This window comes from Aethalodelphis obliquidens, unplaced genomic scaffold, assembly GCF_003676395.1.
Source record: "Aethalodelphis obliquidens isolate GAN/ISIS:26980383/991018 unplaced genomic scaffold, ASM367639v1 scaffold10, whole genome shotgun sequence".
NCBI lineage: Eukaryota > Metazoa > Chordata > Mammalia > Artiodactyla > Delphinidae > Aethalodelphis > Aethalodelphis obliquidens.
Window position 1 is genome coordinate 20,361,017 of NW_020837954.1, and position 11,749 is coordinate 20,372,765.

General features: G+C 38.2%; 1 protein-coding gene across 2 annotated transcripts in view; it reads left to right on the forward strand.

Annotated features, from left to right (window-relative positions):
- The first annotated feature begins 726 nt into the window (after positions 1 to 726).
- Positions 727 to 11,749, forward strand: part of PRPF39 (pre-mRNA processing factor 39) — a 37,021-nt gene continuing 25,998 nt past the window's right edge. Inside the window, exon 1 of one of the 2 annotated variants that reach the window (XM_027111139.1) lies at positions 727 to 873. The gene's annotated coding sequence lies outside the window, so the exon portion shown is untranslated. The remainder of the gene's footprint in view (positions 874 to 11,749) is intronic. The other variant, XM_027111140.1, reaches the window with a different exon arrangement.

Here is an 11,749-nt window from a genome sequence, read left to right on the forward strand (position 1 = left end):
ACATCATCTTGCAGAGAAATATTTCTGGAAACAGACAGATTCCAGAGGAGGAAATTGCAGCCCAGTTGTGATACTACTGAATCTTGAACAAGCGATTGCCTGGTAAATTCAGGAGCCTCGAAATATAAACAGGAGAGAGGCCAGATTTGAAAAAAAAAAAAAATTTTTTTTTTTAAACTGAGGATGGGAGTATAGCTGAAGAGTACTGCTAAGATTATCAAAATAATGCAGCCTTCATTTGTCCAGGGAATAATTTTACATATCCCTTTAATAATCAGTTCCTCAAGCCCCTAACTCCACTATTGTTTCACCTTCAGGAAACCTGGGTGGACCCAAAGTCCAAACCATCGTGAGATTTAGGAGTTTAAGGCTGAATTTCTGACCACTTTTAGGTAGAGGCGTGGAGCCTAGGCAGTTGTTTGCCAAAAAATAGTAACAGTATTTTTCCTGGACTGGGCGGGGCGCTGTCTGTGTTTAAAATCAGGGGTGTGGAAGGCCCTGAAGACTCTCCTTCGGCTCTGCAAGTCCCCGTAGAGGAGGAAACACTGAATTGGAGCAGCGGCCCCGCCCTCCGTGGCGGCAGGGCGGGGACGGGGCTGGGCTGGGCGAGGCGGGGCGGGGCTGGGCGAGGCGTGGCCGGGCAGGACCGGCCCCCGCCGGATCCCGCGGAGGGCGAGGCCTGCGCGCTGCGCAACCACGTGACTTCCTCGCCTCCGGGGACACCGACGCATGCGCGCCGCACTCTCGAAGAGGCGGCTGTGGCGCTGGTGGCGTCTGCTCCGGTGTTTGTGGGGACAGAGACGGTGGAAGTGCCCTCTTCGGCTCGGTTGGCCCACACTGCGGCTCATGGCATTGAGTGGCATCCATCGTCAGGTCAGCTGGGGCGGGCGCCTTGGAATTGGCCGGAGTGGGTGGTACGCGGGGCAGCAAGGCGCCTGCCTTGTTTCAGGCCGCGCTAGGGCTGCGGCCTCCGACTCCCGCCCTGTTTGAGGCCTGCGTTGGCCTCGGGGCCCAGCTGTCCATCCCTCCTCCTTCCCACCTGTTGGGTGGAGCGGTGCGAGGTTTCTTTTCTTAGACCCCACGTTTGTCTGCCGGTGCTTCAGGACGGGAGGGGAAATGTGGGCCGCCACCTTGATTTAGGAAGAGATTTGGGGGTAAGTCTAAAGCTTTCCCGAGAGTTCGGAATCACTGTGGCTGGGACGGCTGGAAGTGGAAGGAACCTAGAGGATTGGGAGAATATAATACAAATTGTGTTAAACTTTTAGGCGCCTTGTAGGACGCGTTTCGCGTTCTGACCAGAGCCACACTCTGGGACCCTGAGTCACAGCACCCCAAATATCAGCTAAAGCTTTTGGCAGGATGGGGTAGAAGCAGAAAAACCAAACATTAAAGAATAATGTTTACCTTTTGTAGCCAGAGACCAACACTGATATTTTTCTCGTTCCAAAAATCACATCTTTAAGTTAATTAGTAGTACTGCTCTTAATGTGTTATTAAGTACCATATTATGTACTATATTTATGCCGACTAAAATTTTAGTGTAATATTCATGTTGCCTTTTCTTTGAGGACGTCATGTTATTTGGCAACTGATCCTTGTTCAGAAATACGTAACACTTTTCTTTTTACAGTTGTAAAGGTTGAAACCTAAGAAAGCAGGTTTCATACAGGGAAATATGAAACTCATGTTGGAACTTAAGTGTTTTTGGCTTTGAGAGCTTAAGTGGATTGAAAAAAACAAGCAACTACTCTCAGGTGTCCCTCCCCACCCCCCCTTTATAACCTCATTCTAAAATTGCAAAAGTTGGAATTTTCCACTCTTCAGCCTCTGGTAGGGATAAAGTGAATGAAAGGAGTTGTACTAAAGAAGACAAGTTTTTAAGGTTGTGAACTCTGGAATAATTAGGGGTTACCAAAGATGGCTAATTAGTAGGTGGTGAGAGATATTTGAAGTGAGAATTGAAAAGCAGAATGTTTTTAGTGTCAGAATATTTGGTAGTCTTTTTACTTGCTTACTTGTAGTTGAATATGGGAAAGATAAAAAGTGTGTGTGGCTTTTTTTCAAGAGAAAGATTAGCAGATACAAATTACTATGTATAAAATAGATAAACAAGGGCCTACTGTATAGCACAGGGAACTGCATTCAATATTTTGTAATAACCTAAAAAAAAGAAGAGAGAGAAAGAACAGAACCTTCTGTGGTATGCTAACAAATAATTCTGCATAAAACATAGGATTTTAATTTTTTTTTTGAAAAGTAGCCAAAGGGGGAAGAAAGTAGTTCCAGCCAAATGGTGTTTTTTTTTTTTTTTTCAAAGACCAAAGATGATAGAAACATTTATGTAAATAAATAAAGCCCAATTTCTGGAACATAGTAAGTGCTTAATACGTGGAAACTTTAAAAAGGTCAATGTGTGAACATTCTGCTCAGCCTCTGAAAACAATTTCCAAAACTAGTGGTTATGATAGCCTCTTTTCTTCTAAACATTTTGAGTCTTCAAATTGGCTTATGTGTGGATGAGGCACAGAGTGACTTCTGGATTGCAAAGCTAGTTGATTGCAGTACTCAAACTCCTGACTTTCATTCCTTAGTGATGACTTAAGATTTTTATGTGTTGCCCTCTTTATGAAAAGAATAATCAGTGGTATGATTTTGAGTACCTCTGTCAGCATAAATGCCTATAGAGAGAGGAAAAAGAAGGTAATAGATCAGACTTCTCATTTTTAATTGAGTATGGGTTATTTAAGTCATTCCTTGAAAGAGCTTTTAAATTTTAAGATGGCATGCTGAATTGTTAGATGTATGTCATAACTGAACTAAAACTTGAACTGTATGAGCTTGATGTAGAACTGTATTTTTTCATGTACTGCATATTCACTTTTAATATATCATGTTTTCTTTTATACTTGTGGACTTTATACCTCTCATATGGTTTTATATAAGAAAGTACAGAGTAGTAAAAGGGCATTGAGTGGCTTAGTGAGTTCAGAAAAGGAGGAAACTTTTGTTATTCTGAGAGAATAGCATGAGCCCAGGCTCAGGCATGGGAATGTGTTGTCCTCTGTAAATGACAGTAAGGAATACTGTAGGATTAATACATTTGAAAAGTTAAATTGGGACCAGATATATCATTCAAGTCTTTCAGCAAATATTTATGTGCTGTTTTATACTAGACAGTTTTAGGTTCTAGGGACATAGTAGGGAACAAAACCAAGGGCCCTTATCTCACTGAATTTAATATTCTAATAATATTAATTTATCTGTAGCAATAGTGTAGCAATGTTTTTCAAGTTTTTTGACTGCAACCCATAATAGGATGTATGTGTAACATTTCAATCCAATAATCCAATAGTTGAATTCTGTGTGTATTTCAACAGTATGCCCTTAACGTGTGCATTGCACTCTGATGTATTTTTTCTACTCTGTATTTTTCCTTTTAAAAAAAATAAGCTGGTTTGAAGCATTCTGAATAATGTTTGAAAAACATTATTCAAGAGGGGAGAGAATAATTATTTATATTGTAACAGTAGCAGTATAAAAGAAGAGGATAGTTAATCTTTATAGCAAGGTATGTGTGGTTATTTGTGGACGAGGTTTAGAGAGGTTAAGTAACTTGCTCAAAGTTCCCTAATGAGAAACTGGGCCAGATCTTTAATTCAGTTCTATCAGGCTCTAAAGCCCAAGCACTTTATTATACAACTTTCCAATTGATTTTGAAAGTAATAAACTAGGTTTAGGACTCTGGGTGGAGGGTAAGGCCTGTGGTGTTTTTTGTTTATCATACAGTGAATTAAGTGTGTACTAGGCCTGCGTGTGTACTGTATATCTACGTATTTGTAGACCCGGTTCTTACTCTCAGGGAATTTGAGACAAAGGAAGATAGACATTGAATGAGTATCACAAATGTGATGTGTGCTATGGGGGAAAAGGATGCTATGGAAGCATCATTGGGGGAACCTAACTAATTTGGAGGGTATGGGAATACTTTTCTGGAAGGGATGTTTAAATGTGCCCAGATTAATGAGTGGGCTTCAGTTAGGTTGAAGGCTCTGAGTGGGAGTGTGGGGGTGGGGTACAGGGGTGGGAGAGCATTCCAGGTAGAAGAAACTGCATACACTAAGGCCTTGAAGCTGAAATGAGCTGAACTGGAAAACACAACAAAACTAGGTGACTGTGATATGTCAGTAAAGGGCAAGAAGAGAGAGCCTTTCAGGGAGGAAGTCATCATTACTGTTGGATGCTGTGATGAGCAGATCAGAAAGATGAATCAGAACATGTCCAGTTGGATTTATAAACAGGGAGATTGTGATCTTGGGGGAATTTCAGAGTCGTGATAAAGAAGAATTCAAATTTACGAGTAAATGGAGGGTGTAGAAGTAGACAACTTCATTGTCTTCCCGTTGTATTTGGAACAAAATCCAAATCCTTAACATAGCTTATGATTGCCCTTTGGTTGTTTTTTAAACTAAATTATAGTATGTATATTATAAATTATTATATAAAAGATGAGAGATATTTTTACATGTTTGAAGGCTAATGGAAATAATCTAATATACTGAGAGAAACTGATAAGGAGAGAGTCAAGATAATTTAAGAAGCAACATTCTTGAGAAGATGGGTGGGAGAAGTGATCCAAGTCATGAGTTCAGGGTTTGACCTTTTGTAGCAGCAGAGATACTTCATCCATTGTGACCAAGGTAAGGAGGAGGACAAATAATATAGCTCTTATAAGAGTGCTATAATAGAGGTGCAGAACAAATACTTAGAGAGCAAAAGACAAAAAATGGTTATGTATTTAAACTTTTATAGGAGTGCTATAATAGGGGTACAGAACAAATACTTTGAGAGCAAAAGGGAGGGAAGATTATACAAGAGGTGAGGGAAAACTCTTAGAGGAAAACATAGGCAGAACAGCACTTTTCAGGATGAATTGCAGCAGTATCTTTTTGGATCCATCTCCTAAAATAAGGAAAATAAAAACAAAAATAAACAATTGGGACCTAATTAAACTTAAAAGCTTTTGCACAGCAAAGGAAACTGTAAATAAAACACAAAGACAGCCCACAGAATGGGAGAAAATATTTGCAAACAATGTGGCCAACAAGGTATTAATCTCCAAAATATACAAACAGCTCATGCAGCTCAATATTAGAAAAACAAACAACCCAGTCAAAAAATGGGCAGAAGATCTTTTCTCCAAAGAAGACATACAGGTAGCCAAAAAGCACGTGAAAAGATGCTCAACATTGCTAATTATTAGAGAAATGCAAATCAAAACTACAGTGAGGTATCACCTCAACACTGATCAGAATGGCCATCATCAAAAAGTCTACAGAAAATAAATGCTGGAGAGAGTGTGGAGAAAAAGGAACTGTCCTACACTGTTGGTGGGAATGTAAATTGGCACAGCCACTATGGAGAGCAGTATGGAGGTGCCTTAAAAAACTATAAATAAAGCTGCCACATGATCCAGCAAAAGCACTCCTGGGCATGTATCTGGAGAAAACCATAATTTGAAAAGATACATGCATCCCAGTGTTCATTGCAGCACTGTTTACAATAGCCAACACATGGAGGTAACCTAAATGTCCATGGACAGACGAATGGTTAAAGAAGATGTTGTACATATCAGTGGAATATTACTCAGCCATAAAAAAGAATGAAACAATGCCATTTGTAGCAACATGCGTAGACCTAGAGATTATCATACTAAGTGAAGTCAGTCAGACAGAGAAAGACAAATATATGATATGTCTTATATATGGAATCTAAAAAATGATACAAATGAACTTATTTACAAAGCAGAAATAGACTCACAGACATAGAAAACAAACTTTTGGTTACCAAAGAGGAAAGGTTGGGGGGGAAGGGGTAAATTAGAAGGTTGGGGTTAACATATACACACTACATATGTAAAATAGATAATCAACAGCACCTACTGTACAGCACAGGGAAACTACTCAATACTTTGTGATAACCTGTATGGGAAAAGAATCTGAAAAAGAATAGATATATGTATATATAACTAAATCACTTTGCTGTACATCTGAAACTAACATACACGTTGTAAATCAACTATACTCCAATATAAAATAGAAATTTAAAAAAATAATAAAGAATAGAAGAGGTGAGGGGATTGGGAGAATGGTAACATAATAGATTTACTTCGTGGAGGTATAAAGAATTTTAAGAAGGAAATAGGGCATTAATGGAGATATAGGAGGATAAAGCCTGACCCACTGTTGGTTGTGGCAGCTAGGTCAATATGAGAAATTAGTATTTTCATCGGAGTGATATGGGCTGGACTACGTAGTGTACCAACAAATGGTTATTTTCTTAGGAAAAATACTGCAGTAGAACATGGTTGTTCATGATTAATTCTTTCATATGGCCTTTAAAAATTATTTCTAATAGAAATGTTACTTATTCTTACATATTTCTCTTTTAGCCAATAACTTTGTAAGTCTAATACTTCTAATAATTTGCCTGTAGATTCATCATTATTTCTTAAGGAGAAAATTCTAGAATATTTTCTTTTAAACATAGGTCAAAGCTGTGCTTAACTTTATGGTTTATGCTACATACTGAATTTTGAGAATATAACCCAAAGGAAATTGCTTTTTACAAATACGCATTTACATGAGGGAGTTTACTGTGATATACTTAGTAAAGCCAAATCTTAGAAAGAATTCAAGTCAAATTGAGGAATATTTAAGCAAATCCAGCCATACTGCCCTTCTTGCTGATCTATTTTTCTGTGAACATGCCAGGCAAGGCATTTACTTATCTCAGTACTTGCTCTTTCTGCTGCCTGTCATTTTCTTCCTCCAGACAGCTGCATGACTGGCTTTCTTACTACCTCATCCTCTCTTTTATTTTGTTCTTAGCACTCGGTACCACATACATATTAGAAATATAGTTAGATTAAAAAAAGTCTCTATCTCCCCACTGGAACGTCAGCTCCTTGAGAGCAGGAACTCTGTTTCGTTCACAGCTAAATTTCCAGTGCTTAGAATAGTAGTGTCCGACACACAGAATTAGCTCATTAAATATCTGTTGAATGAATATTATTACACTAGGATATGATATTGGTTAGAGATTTTTAAAAATACTAAATAAAAGGGGTTCAGCATAGAGTAATTTGTATACCTAAATTCAGTAAAATAAATGAAAAATATAAATCAGATAAAGAAAGAAAGAAATAAAATAGTATAAACCCAAAAGGACAAAGAACAGAAGAGGAGGTATCAACAAATGAGAATTCACGTTTTGGAAGAAAGCAGATGGACCAGTTTTAACTGATTAACTTAGGTTTTCACTTTTTTGCGTTCAGCTCAGTGCCTGCAGAGAGGGAAGTTAATAAGAAACAAGATGGATATTCCCACAAAATCCCAGAAAGGCTCAGGAATTTCAGGTTCCAAGGGCCTCTGAAGATAGGAGTGCTGAATGCAACTAAAAATTGTAAGATTTGTTAAAAGTCTAGAGTAGTTTAGACCCTAGATTTTCCTTCTCCATCTAGTATAGCCAGCAAAAAACTGGATGTTCGTTATTTGAAGAGGGCAAAAGCAGAGAAGTTAGCACAGCTGTTGGGAGGTGGGGCAGGGGTGAAGGGTCTTAGCGAAAATGGGAAGTTGAATGAAAGTTTATATATTGAATGGTGAAATCACCAGCCCTGTTTGTCTTCTTTGCTCCCAGAATGCTTGTTGCCTTACTTAAGTTGAAACATTCTTCTTTGGGAAAACTTAACCCAAGGGAAATAATGTAGAGCACTGACATTTAGTGGGTTCCCCCCTCAGAGAATGCCATCATTGGGCATTCCCAGTCGTTAGGACTCTGCACTTTCACTGCTAAGGTCATGGGTTTCATTCCTGGTCGGGGAGCTAAGATCCTGCAAGCTGCATGATGTGGCCAAAAAAAAAAAAAAAGAATGCCATCCTGCACTGAGGCCCACCAGTTGCCAAGCTTTATCCAGCCTCTAATATGTTTTGTAATGCCTCACACTTATTCTTGAACAGAAGTTTGAAAATCACTGTACTTGAGAGACCAAAATAAATAGTCAGAAGTTGCTCAGAAGAGACAGATAGTGCTGAGAACAGAAGAAAATTTAAAGTAAATTATAGAGAGATAGCAGGAGATACAGCAGTGAAAAAGGAATATTGATTACTCAGAGAATAAAAAATGGAAGTTAAAAATTTGACTCACAGGGCTTCCCTGGTGGCGCAGTGGTTGAGGGTCCGCCTGCCGATACAGGGGACACGGGTTCGTGCCCCAGTCCGGGAAGATCCCACATGCCACGGAGCGGCTGGGTCCACGAGCCATGGCCGCTGAGCCTGCGCGTCCGGAGCCTGTGCTCCGCAAGGGGAGAGGCCACAACAGTGAGAGGCCCGCATACCACGAAAAAAAAAAAAAATTTGACTCACATTAAAAATCCAGTAAAAGAGTTTTGGCAGAGTAGAATGAATCAAAGAGTTAGAAGAAAAATGTGGGGAAAGGTAAGAAAAGTAGAGGATCAATCCGAGAGGTCTAACACCTGAGCAGCGTGAATTCAACAAAGAGAAAATCAGTAGGAGGAAATTATCAAATAAATAATAGATACAGAACATAAGAACTGAATGATGTAAATAGATTAAAATAGGCCTTCCAAATGAATGCCTTGCAGAACGAATGGAAAGGACTCACCTTAGGGCACATCATTATGCAATTTCAGAACACCTGGGATAAACAGAAACTAAAAGCTTCTGTGGAGGAAAAAAAGGTTACATATCGAGGATAAGAAGTAAAAAGACATCAGATGTTCTCAACAGCAACGTCAGATGCTAGGAAACAATGAATAAATTCCTTCAAAACTTTTAAGAAAAAATTATTTTCATTCTAGAATTTTAAACTCACAATCTGTCATTCAGTTATGAGGATTTTAGAATTGGAAAGTCTTTTTTTCACCCTACATACCCTTTTTCAGAGTTACAGAAAGGATTCTCTACAAAAGGGAGTAAATCAGCAAAGAAAAAGATTTTATTATAAATGAGATTCAACCAAGGGGACAAGTGAAGGGAATTCCTTGGATCAAAATGAAGAGACAAACCTAGACAGGACAAGCCAGTCTAAACTGTTGCAGAAGGTTAGATGGTTTCAGAAAGGATGGCTCCGGAAGGGAAAATAGAATTGATAAGTATGAGTGACAGTTGCTTTTGAAGGACCTTTATAAGACCTCAAGGATGTGGGGTCATTTTTCAAAGGCAATGAAACATATGAAAATGAGGAAATATTTAAAGAAAGAGAAGCAAGGAAATGTAATTATAGTTTACAAGATAGCTTGAAAAAAATGTTTACATGGTCATAATAATATAAACTTGAATATTGATTCAAGCCCAACCTGATAGAACTGTATTGGGAGCACATGAGAGGAAAGCTGTGCATGTATGTTTGGTATAATAACTAAACCCATATCTTCTCTAATAGCAAAAAAGATCTAAAATGGAAAAGTCAAGAAATAAAATAATGCCCTCAGATAAACGCTGTGTTGATTACCAGTTTTTTGAAGTTAAAGTCAACAGATTTTTTTCTTCCTCCTCTTAAAACCTCTGCAAAACAAATTCTAAATGCATTGTAAAGTTCACTTTTATTTTCGTTATTAATTTTAAAGTATAACACCTTAAGTTTGGATAACAATTTCCAGGGAATTAATTGTTCGCAGTGGTATCTTCATTTATGTGAATTTATAGTTTTTAAGACTTTCACATGCTTTTATGTCATCCGAAGTTTTCAACAGCCTTGTGAAGCAGATAATACAAGTATTACTAGTCTTATTTGGAAGTGAGAAAAGTAAGACTGACCTAGAATCTCATGCTATTAAGGGAGAGAAGTAGGACTCACCCTCCTCTACCTCTTTGTTCTTTCTAATATTTACCACACTGTACTTTGTCTTATGGTGAAAGAAAGATCTGGAAATTCTAATTCCTAGTCTCTTGTATTTTGCCTTTTCTAATTTAGTTATAGCTTAGCTGTCGTTTTCCTTTAAAAAAAAAAAAGCTTTATTGTGGTAAAAACACATAAAATTTACCTTAATCTTTTTTTTTTTGCCATGCTGCACAGCGTGTAGGATCTTAGTTGTGTGTCTCCCCACACACACCAGGGATCAAACCTGTGCCCCCTCCAGTGGAAGTGCAGCATCTTAACCACTGGACTGCCAGGGGAGTCCCTTCTTAACTATTTTTAAGCGTACAGTTCAGTAGTGTTGCATATATTAACGTGGTTTAACAGATTTCCAGAACTTTTTCATCTTACAAATCTGAAACTATACCCATTAAAACAACTCTTTTCCCCCTCTCTCTACTCCTTCATAACCACCATTTAGCTTTCTCTTTCTATGAATTGGACGACTCTAGGTAGAATCATGTAGTACTTGTCTTTTTTTGCGACTGGTTTATTTCACTTAGCATAATGTCCTCAAGGTTCATCCATGACAAGATTTCCTTCATTTTAAAGACTGATGATATTCCATTGTATGTACATATCACATTTTATTTACTTCTTCATCTGTTGGTGGACATTTGGGTTGCTCCTTTGGTGGTTGTGGATAGTGCGGCTATGAATATGGGTATACAGATAGCTAGCTCTTTGAAACCTGGCTTTCAGTTAGTTTGGATATATACTCAAGTGGGATTTTTGTTTTTAATATTTATTTATTTTGGCTGTGCTGGGTTTTAGTTGCAGCGCGTGGGATCTTCATGGCTGTGTGTGGAATCTTCGTTGAGGCTTGTGGGATCTTTTAGTTGTGACATGCAGGATGTAGTTCCCTGACCAGGGATTGAACCTGGGCCCCCTGCATTGGGAGCGCGGAGTCTTAACCACTGGACAGACCACCAGGGAAGTCCCTGGGATTTTTGGATTATATGGTAGCTCTATTTTTAATATTTTGAGGAAACTCCATTTGGTTTTCTATGCCATTTTACAATCCCACAGTTAGTGTACAAAGGTTCCAATTTCACCTCATCCTTGACAAAACTTGTTATTTTCTGGGGTTTTTTGATAGTAGCCATCCTAATCGGTGTTGATGTGATATCTCATTGTGAATTTGATTTGTATTTCTGTGATAATTAGTGATGCTGAGCATCTTTTCATGTGCTTGGTGGCCATTTGTTTATCATCTTTTGAGAAATGTCTAAGTCGTTTTTTTATTTTTTAATTGAGTGTTGTTCAGTTACGGGAGTTCTTTATGTATTCTATATATTAACTACTAATCAGACATAAGATTTGCAAATATTTCCTCCTCTTCTGCTATTTGCCTTTTAACTGTGTTGATTGTGTCCTTTGATGCATGAAAGTTTTAGTTTGATGTAGCCCCATTTGTCTATTTTTGCTTTTTTTGCCTGTGCTTTAGGTATCATAGCCAAGAAATCATTGCCAAGTCCAATATCATGAAGCTTTTCCCATATGTTTTCTTCTAGGAGTTTTATAGTTTTAGGGTTTATGTTTAGGTTTTTAATCCATTTTGGGTTAACTTTTGTGTATTCTGTAAGATAAAGATTCAGCTTCATTCTTTTGCATGTGAATATCCAGTTTTCCTAGCACCATTTGTTAGAGACTGTCCTTTCTCCATTGAGTGATCTTGGGACCCTTGTCCAACATTTATTTCTGGGCTTTGTGTTCTATTCTATTGGTCTGTTTGTCTTTATGCCAATACCACACTGTTGTCTTCTTCCTTTTGATAGTTGGTTTTTAACCCTTTGCCATTTTATATTGCTAGTTG